Here is a 9,965-nt window from a genome sequence, read left to right on the forward strand (position 1 = left end):
TTATCAGTCACACAAGAGGACTTAATGGCCCATTAACAGAATCTGTCTTCTGGAGGAAGGATGGGTTGTGAAAAGATAACGATGATCATCCCCCTGATCTTATCAGATGGCACATCAGCAGGGGATATCTCCCACAGAGATAAGGATCACCACGCCTCCCTCATTTTAACAGATGGTGATAAAATACACATTTTTGCATTGTACCCGAGGACAGGGTTGAATTTTTGGAATCTGGGGAGTCCCAGTTGAATTTTAGGGGGAATTTGTGGAATTCTAGGGATCTCAGGGTAATTTTGGGGGGAATTTGGTGAATTTTAGGGTATACATGTGAATTTTAGGGTTCTCAGGTGAGTTTTGGGGATGCCAGGCAGATATTGGTGTGAATTCTGTCGATTTTGGGGTATCCAGGTGAGCATTTGCTAGTCGTGGGAGAATTTTGGGATGAATTTGGGGGGATGCAGGTGGATTTTCCTGGGAATTTGGTGATTTTGGGGAGTCCCAGATGGGTCTTGGAGCTAATTCGGTGGATTTGGGGGAATTTCGGTCGTTTTGAGGGGGATTGGAGACATTTTGGGGTGAATTTGGGAGGTGTTGGGGGGACTGGGTGTTGGGGGTGATTTGAGGGATTTTGGGGGTTGCAGGTGGGATTTTGGGGTGAAGCCCTGGGATTTGGGGGTCCCCCGTGAATTTTGGGGTGAATTTGTGGAATTCTGAGAGTTGCCAGGTGAGTGCTGGGCATCCCAGGGGGACTTCGGGACAAATTTTGGGGATTTTGGGTTTCCCAGGTGAATTTCTGAGGGGAAAAGGTTCAAAGAGGTTTTTTTTTGAAAACAAATTAAAGCCAGAAGGTTATTGAAAATTAATAGATGTGATGCAAATAGCTAATATGCAGACAATACACAGCGAGACAAATCATGGGGAAAATACAGTGGTAACACATGAGTGTGTGAGGATGGGATAAGTATAGCAAAGGCTCAGTTGAAGTTGAATTTGGAAAAGCATGCCAAAAATAAGAATAATAAAGGTACCTATAGGTATTTCAGTGGGAAAAGGAAGATGAAAAGAAACCTATCACAACTCCCCTATTCCCCCCCATCCCCATAAGCCGGACAGGACTAGTGACAACAGACAAGGAGAAGGCTGAAGTACTCAACAAGTGTTGGTCTCAATTTTTACTGCCAGTCACTATTTCCATATCTCTCAGGTTATTGGACTGGTGGACTTGATTCTAAGCCATAGTAGCAGGTCAGCTTTCAGACCACTTGAGGAACCTGAGCATGCAAGACCATGGGACCCACCCAGAGGCATGTCAGGGCCCTGAGAGAACTGGCAGCTGTAGTTGCTAAGGTGCTTCCTCCATCATATTTGAGAAAACAAGGCAACAAGCTGAAGTCTCCAGACACTGTGTTGTATTGACTCCAATACTCTTGGTCTTTTTTGTAAATCTTAGAGCTCTGAGTCAATTTCTGCAGAGGATTCCCAATGCAGTTTCAAAAATGGAATCTTTGTTATTGGTCCTCATGTTGATCTTGGATATTTCCATTTTCTGCACTCCTATATTTTCGAAGCATTTGTAATGACTGAAAAGAAAGCTGAGATGAGGCATTATGCTCTTTCCAGTGATATAAATGGACCAGTGTTCTTTTCAGACAAATATATTTTTGCTGTGCCTAAGCACATGTGCATACCTGTGTTTGATTTATGTGTCCAGGTTTTGGCAATGGGGCAGCCACAGGGCAGTCCTCTGACAATGGCCCGGGTGCTGCCCTGATCCGCTTTCTTCCAACTGGCTCCACTTCAGGATGTCCTCCCTGCTGAGACAAGAGGCTGGGACAGCACCTTTAGAAATGTGACTTTCTGGGTTTTTTTTTGTTTTGTTTTGTTTTGTTATTTCTAAAGTTACTAAAAACATTAACCTTGATTTTTTGATGTGTTTGGTTTTGGGTTTTTTTTTCAGTTTTGGGTGGGTTTTTTTGTGGGCCTTTTTGGGGTTTTTTTTGCCTCTTTGGGGATTATTGCTTGGGGTTTTTTGTGTGTTTGTTTGGTCTGCTTTTTTTGTTTGTTTGTTTGTTTGTTTTTTTATTATGATTTTGTGGAGTTTTTTAAGGAAATTGATTGGAAAACTGAATAGTCCTCCACTATAGTCTCCTGGATTCACCTGAGACTCTTCCTAGGCATCTCCCTGATCCTTTTTGCAATGAGTCTCACATCATTCTCCTGAGGAAACTGTCTGCTTATGTTTTGGATGGGTGGGCTGTTTGCTGGGTGACAAACTGGGTGATGGCCAGGCCCACAGAGTGGTGGGAAATAGAGTTCATCCAGCTGGTCCCCAAGGCTCAGTCTTGGGCCCAGTCCTGTTTAATATCTTTATCAGTGATCTGGTCAAGGGGATAGAGTACACACCCAGGAAGTTCACAGATGATGCAAAGTTGGCTGGTAGTGTTTATTTCTTCTGGAGGACAGCAGGCTCTGCTTCTTCTTCCTCCTGTTCTGTGGTCGCTGCTCCCTCTTCATCCCTCATTAAGTGTGCTGATTTTGTCACTTGGATGAGAAAACAAACAATTTTAGCAACAATACTAGAGGCAGGGTACAAGAAAGGAAGAGTTCACATGAAATCCGCCCCCGCCCAACAACAGACAATACCTGATGGCTCCTCTGCCCAGCTTACTGACTACACCGGAACCCATTGTCCCCCAAAGATACTCCCTTCTCCCTGCCCCCAGCCATGATGTGAGATGGAATAGAATATCTAAGATTAAGATTCTCCCTATGTAACTCCATCATACTTTGATTCTGGGAAAAAAAATTTCTTGAAGTTCTCTCATTTCAGATCATTTGAATTTGCATACTAAAAAGTCTAGCCAGAAACTCATGACAATATTAATAGCCCATTCTAGAATGTCGGAGATGATATACACTTCTTTCAAGAGAATGTGATACCTCACGTGACTTCTCCAGAATTTCAATGAACAGTGGGAGTAGTCTACAAGATTCTTGCTGCCATCTGGATTTCCTGGTATTTGGCTGGTCTATGTAAGCCAACCAGCTATTCAGCAGAGGGAATATTAGTGTGATACTTGATGGTATGTGAGATGGAACACAGTAAGTTACGGCTTTTTGCATAGTGATGAAGCTGTAAGGAAAGCTCCATAATGCTCAGACAAGGAGGCTGCTGGACTTCCAGCAGCAAAGGCCCAAAACGAACCAATGAAAAGGTGTCGTTGAAAAAAAAAAGCCAGGTGGGGAGCAAAGTGATACTTAAGGGCATTTTACTGAAAGAGGAAATCTAGTGAAAAAAAAGGCCAAGAGTGTGTCTGCCCCCGATAACTCTCTACTCCAAGACACACTTGACCTAGTGGTTAAAGTTTTAACCTCTGCTGGATTTGAATTGCAGGAGGACAAAGTCCAAAGGATGCCACGTTGGAAGTACCTGGGCTTGGAAATTACTGCACGGACCATTGTTCCACAGAAATTGGAAATTAATTGTAATCCAAAAACCTTAGCAGATCTCCATTCCCTGTGTGGGTCATTGAATTGGGTTAGGCCCTGGCTAGGCCTCACTAATGAGGACCGAGAACCTCTCTTCAATTTATTGAAGGGGGAGACAAAGCTGCTTTCTCCCAGGGAACTGACCCCAGAGGCAAAGACGGCAATCGAAAAGGTACAAAAGACTTTAGGAGAGAGGCAAGTTCGCAGTTACCATCCCCAGCTGCCCTTCAAATTCATTGTCCTAGGAAAACTGCCACACTTACACAGGTTAATATTCCAATGGAGCCAGCTGCAGAGAGAGTCACTGTTAATCATAGAGTGGGTCTTCCTCTCCCACCAAAGACCCAAAACTCTCACAAAGCCACAAGAGTTAATAGCTCAGCTGATACAGAAAGCAAGGATGAGACTGTATGAAATAGCTGGTTGTGATTTCACATGTATTCACCTCCCTGTTAAACTGTCTGAGGTGGGAAGGAACTCTCCTGAAAGATTGACTAAAGAGATGTTTGAGCACTTGCTCCAGAGCAATGCCAATCTCCAATTAGCCCTGGACACCTACAGAGGACAAATATCAGTCCATGCCCCGTCTCACAAGCTGTTCAATGAGGAATTCCACCTCATTCCTCGAGAGAAGAGGAGTCGGAGAAAACTCAAAGATCTCACAGTGTTCACGGATGCATTCGGGGCGTCCCACAAGTAGGTGATGACTTGGAAAAATCCCAAGACTCAGCATTGGGAGGCTGATGTTGAGTTTGTGGAAGGATCACCCCAGATAGCTGAACTGGCAGCGGTTGTGAGAGCCTTTGAGAAGTTCTCAGAGCCAATCAACTTGGTAACACTCAGCCTATGTAGCGGGGGTAGTGTCCAGAGCGGAGCAGGCAGTGCTCAGAGACATCGAGAATGAGCAGCTTTTCAGGTTGCTTTCCCAACTAATTTATTTGATTTCTCATAGAGAACACCAGTTCTATGTGATGCATGTGAGGTCACACACAGATTTGCCAGGCGAAATTGCAGAAGGCAACCGTCAGGCAGACTCCCTTGCAACCCCAGCAGAACAAGCAACCCCAGCAGAACAAGCACGCCTTCCTGACATCTTCCAACAGGCAAAGCTGAGCCACCAGCAGTATGTCCAAAATGCGCCAGGTCTAATGCGTCAGTTCCAGCTAACAGGGAGTCAGGCTCGAGCCTTTGTGGCCACCTGTCCCAACTGTCAGCTGCACACCATGCCCTCAATATGCATGGGGGTTAGCACCCGAGGTCTAGGCAGTTGTGAGGTATGGCAGACAGACATCACACGCATTCCTAGTTTCGTTCACCTCAAATATGTGCATGTTAGCATTGACACATATTCAGGCGCAGTCTATGCCTCTGCCCAAGCAGGAGAAAGGGCAATACAAGCCAAAAAACACCTAATGCAAGCCTTTTCAGTATTGGGGATCCCTAGGGGAATCTTAACGGATCAGGGCGCAGCATATAAGTCCAAGGAGTTCCTGGAATTCGTCCAGCAGTGGGGAGTGGAATATAAAACTGGCACCTCCCACTCCCCCACAGGCCAAGGTGTAGTTGAGTGAGCCAATCAGATGCTCAAGCAGGTTTTGGCTAAACAGAGAAGTTCAACTGCGTGGATGTCTCCACAGCAGAAGCTCTGCAAAGCCATGTTTACTATCAATTTCCTGAATTGTTCATTTGAGAACATGAGTCCACCTGTGGTACATCACTTTAACAGTGGTAAACAGTTCAAGTTATCCCAACATCCTCCAGTTTAGATTAGGGACCCAGAAACCTGGGAAATCAAAGGTCCCTATGAGCTCATTACCTGGGGACGTGGCTACGCGTGATTATCCACTCCCTCAGGCCCTCGGTGGATTCCCCAAACGTGGGTGAAACCATATGTCCCCAAACATCCTGCTGCAGCTGAGGTGAATGAGGAGCAGGTGGCTGCGGCTTCAAAAAGAAGACGCTGCCAGAAAAAAGAAAAATAAATCCTCATAGAGGATGACATCCCGGCAGATAGAGACCTTTAATCGGTTTTGCAATGTTTGTCTTTCCTTTTAGAGAAAAGCTTCCCTTCTCTAGGTCCTGTGATGAACCCCATTCAAGTTGTCTTCCTGTTAACACTGAACAGTTTAGCAGCTGCATGAATCGTCCTTCAGCCACGTCAAAACATCTAGATGAACGTGGCACACACACTCCAAAATCGTGCTGCAATAAATTTTCTCCTACTACTGCACGGACATGAGTGCCAGGAAATTGAAAGACTTTGCTGTATGGATCTGACCTCGGGAGCTCCTAACATCCATGCTACCCTAATCTGAAGATTGGTTCAATGGACTGTTCAAAGGCTGGGGATTCACAGGGCAGTGGGCAAAGTCATAATTTAAATGAAACTAATATCCTTCTATCAACTTTGTAAAACAAAAAACAGGGAGATATTGCATTTCCTAGGTGGATTGTAAATGGTACATTCTGCGACCCCTGCTATGCCCTGTAGCCTGGTCCCTCTCCCCTCCTGGCCATACAGGGCTGGCTGGGATCCAGTTTCTCCCCGCCGACATTTTCAGACACTAGGAAAGATCTGTGCCCCCCGAGCTCTGTCTCTTTCTCCCTCTCTTTCTCCCTCTTTTCCTCGCTACCCACGAGAAATAAACCCTGCAACTTCATCAGGGAAAAGAGCCTCTCTTTTCATATCTTATTTAGGTCCCCGAGGCAAGGGCCCAGGAGGCTTCATTCTAAGACCTGAGTTAGACCAGAGGAAAAGGTGAAGACCCCATTTTTAGGGCCAAGAAAAAGCCTCAGCACTGCTGCTTGTGCTGCTTCTTGGTTCCCTTGCAGCCTGTTGTGGAAACATTGGCGGTCACTTCTAGGTGCCGAGTTGCACACAGCACCACGGTAAATGCCGCAGAGAAGGGAAATACAGAATGCAGCGAGGAGCTGGACGTGGCTTATGTGCAATAAATAGAAGGTGAACCAAGCACTGCCTCTTCAATCTGGCCCCCTCTGCTCTGGTAGCAACTTTTTCAAGTCGGCAAAGGGAGCTGCAAGTATGTAGAATAGAGGGCAGCGAGACGCCTTGTGTTATGTGCCGTTTCAGGGCTGCTGACAGAGGGCTACTTTAAGAATGCCGCCTTCTTCCTCGAGTCCTTCTCGCTTCGCTCTAGCTGCATGCAGTACACCACAGCGAAGGTGTGAGAAAAGGCACTGCCCCAGCTTTTGCCCTTGCGTGCAACGGCTGCGTTCTACTTTTCCAAGCAGCAAGAGCACTGAGAAGTGAAAGCAATTGTGAAGAAACTCGTTGACTGCTTGTGTGGTCTTTGCTGCGCTGCGCTTGCAATCCCGGTGCCCTGCGGCTTCGTTCTTCACTTTCATTACCATTTAAAGCAGATTTGAACCCCTTGAAGACTGGTGGGGTGAAGTTCAATATCCGTGTGATGGATTGGGAGAAGATTTCACACGCTGCCACTTCCTCACAGTAAGTACCATTATTGAAGTAGCCCCAGAAACACACACTTAGAGTGCGATAGCTCTGAATCAATGTGGCCATCTTCCAGAGAAAATTAAAAATCCATGAATTCCTCAACTGATCAACACACAAAATGAACCGGATAATAGCCACAGTAACCTTGGTTATGAGACTCATGTTTAAAAAAGGCCTTGCAAATGGGAGAGATATAGCAGTGACCACATGGAGGCCAATCCAGGGTAAGCTGGACAGCATGGTGTCACCTACCACAAGCTTGGGTAATTCAAGAACTCTTATTCCCTTTTCTACCCCTCTCTCAATGTCCTCAGGGAATGCCTCATGTTCCGGGCGCCAAAATCTGTCTTGGTTTGAAAGACAGGTATGGTGTAAGGAAAGGCAAGAGCCCCCTTCGTGAGATGCAGAATGCAACCCCCTCCCTTTTAATTATTTTAGGTCCAAATCAGAGGCCTTCAGGCAGGAGATGTGGGGATAAGAATAACAGTTCTCTACTGATATCTAACAAGGCAGAAAACAACAACAGCTATAAAAATTGACAACAGAACAGAACAGTGTAACTCACTTCCAGTCCCTTTTGGCCACAGGCCGTCTCCCTGTACTCAGTTACCGGTGCTGTGTGGGCAGGGCAGGTCCCGCACAGTTGAAGAGAGCTGCAGCAAAGGGGTGAGAGGGAGGGGGAAAGTGACTCCCCCCTCACGGTGTCGGCCATGGTTCTCAGCAGAGTGTTCCGAGGCAGTAGGGTGAGGTGGGAGAGCAGCAGAGCTATGTCCAAAGGCAGGGAGCATGGATCTCAGCGCTGTGGTGGCAGGGGAGATGCCAGATAGGAGCACGGGGCGTCCTCTCCCTACACGGGCCAAACGAGAGAGTTTTCCATCCCACCTTTCCTTTTTCCCATTTCACCCGCCCCTCCCTCCACACACCTCCCTGGGAGAGAACATTACCTAAAGATGTAGCCAATTAGCATAACAATGGGAGAAATTCCACAGAAAGAAAATAGACGAATTCAACCCCTACAATGGAGTACACCACAGCGAAGGTGTGAGGAAGGGCACTGCCCCAGCTTTTGCCCTGGCCTGCAACGGCTGTGAGCTACTTTTCCAAGCAGCAAGGGCAATGAGAAGTGAAAGGGATTGTGAAGGAGCTCTTTGACTGCTCGTGTGCTCTTCGCTGCACTGCGCTCGCAAGCGGCTTCGTTCTTCACCTTCTGCCGTCCAGACAGAGCTCAACTCCTGGGGTCAGTTTTAGCTCTGCCCAACAGCCTGTCCTCACTTCTACGGGCAAGCACGCCCTGTTGCCTTGGCTCCTAGTGCAAAGTCCCTAGCGAGCTCTCACTCAGTGCAATGCACCCAGAAAGACGCTCTCGCTTGTCTTTCAAGGAGCGATTCCTAACAGCAGAAGCACAAACTGGATGACGAGAAGGGACAATGTAGAACACGTCTCTATCCTGGCCCATTTTCTTGTGCGATATGTTCCTCCAGGTCTTCGGTCTTTGTGAATCTCTATGTACTGTGAACGCTGCTACTTACAGCTGAGAAGGACCGTGGCGCTAGCAGCGAATACGGAGAGGGCTGAGCATGTAGTCAAGGAGCGAGAAGTGCCCCTGCAATGTGGTGCTAATAGCAGCTTCCTCGCATCTGGGGCGAGCTCCGGCCACAAGACCTTCTCGTCCTGGCAACAGATCTTTGTGAAAGGCGTAGGCGAAAAGCTTTCGTTTTCAATTTGAACTGCGAGAGAGGCAGACTGTTACACGGAGCTCTGAGAACAAAGGTGCACTCCCTAGGCGGGCTTGGGCAGAAGCAGCGTTCTCGTGCGCTTGGCTGCTGGCACACTGCTGGCTGTGTGGCCCTGCCTCAGCGGCTTCTGGCCACCAGGGTCTGAAAGCGGCGCCAGGAGTGGGGGAGGGCCGTGAACAAAGCCGCACAAGTAGCGTGCTTGTGTGCACTTCAATACAGGCTACTACGAGAGGAAGGTGGCTGCCTTTCTCTTGCCTTCCTAAGTGCCCTTAGCAGTCGGAAGGAGCAAGCTGAAGCACTGCTGCTTGTGCTGCTCCTTGGTTCCCTTGCAGCCCGCTGTGGAAACATTGGCGGTCACTTCTAGGCACCGAGTTGCAGAGAGCACCACGGTAAATGCCGCAGAGAAGGGAAATACAGAGTGCAGCGAGGAGCTGGACGTGGCTTACGTGCAATAAGTAGAAGGTGAACCTAGGCACTGCCTCTGCAATCTGGCCCTCTCTGCCCTGGTAGCAACTTTTGCAAGTCAGCAAAAGGGGCTGCGAGTGTGTAGAATGTAGGGCAGCAAGACGCCGTGTGGTATGTGCCCTTTCAGGTCTGCTTGACAGAGGGCTACTTTAAGAATGCCTTCTTCTTCCTCGCGTCCTTCTCGCTTTGCTCTAGCTACATGGATTACACCACAGCGAAGGTGTGAGGAAGGGCACTGCCCCAGCTCTTGCCTAGGCCTGCCTGTGCTGCCCGAAACCCCAAGTAAAACACAAACTAACAGAGTGTCAGTTTATGCGGTGCTTTATTCAGGGCCCGGGGACCTGCGGACTAGCGTCCCAAGTCAGGATCCCACTGATTCCCTTTTTAGAGGGTTTTTTATACCCTTTTTACAAATGGTTTATGTGCAGAAGTACACATTCTTCTGTAGATACATTCACCTTGAAGATAGCATTTTGCGTCATAAATCTTACATGGTTGCTTATCTTAGGACTATAGTGTTCTCCTCCTCAATCTCTCTCTGGCGCCACTGCCTTAGGACTATAGTGTTCTCCTCCTCAATCTCTCTCTTACGCCACTGCCCACCACCAGTACTTTATTTATGTTTATACTTTAACCTTATCACTAACGGTTCTGCATGCTCTCAGCACAGCACATTCCTAAGTTAGTTTCCCAGGGCCTACTCTGGGAACTACAGTCTTCAAGCCTTAGCATTACTACTACTATTATGGTTTATACACTTTATATTCTAATATTCGGGATTTCTAGTCCATACGGTAACA

Source organism: Sturnus vulgaris, chromosome W, assembly GCF_052056855.1.
Source record: "Sturnus vulgaris isolate bStuVul1 chromosome W, bStuVul1.hap1, whole genome shotgun sequence".
Classification (NCBI taxonomy): domain Eukaryota; kingdom Metazoa; phylum Chordata; class Aves; order Passeriformes; family Sturnidae; genus Sturnus; species Sturnus vulgaris.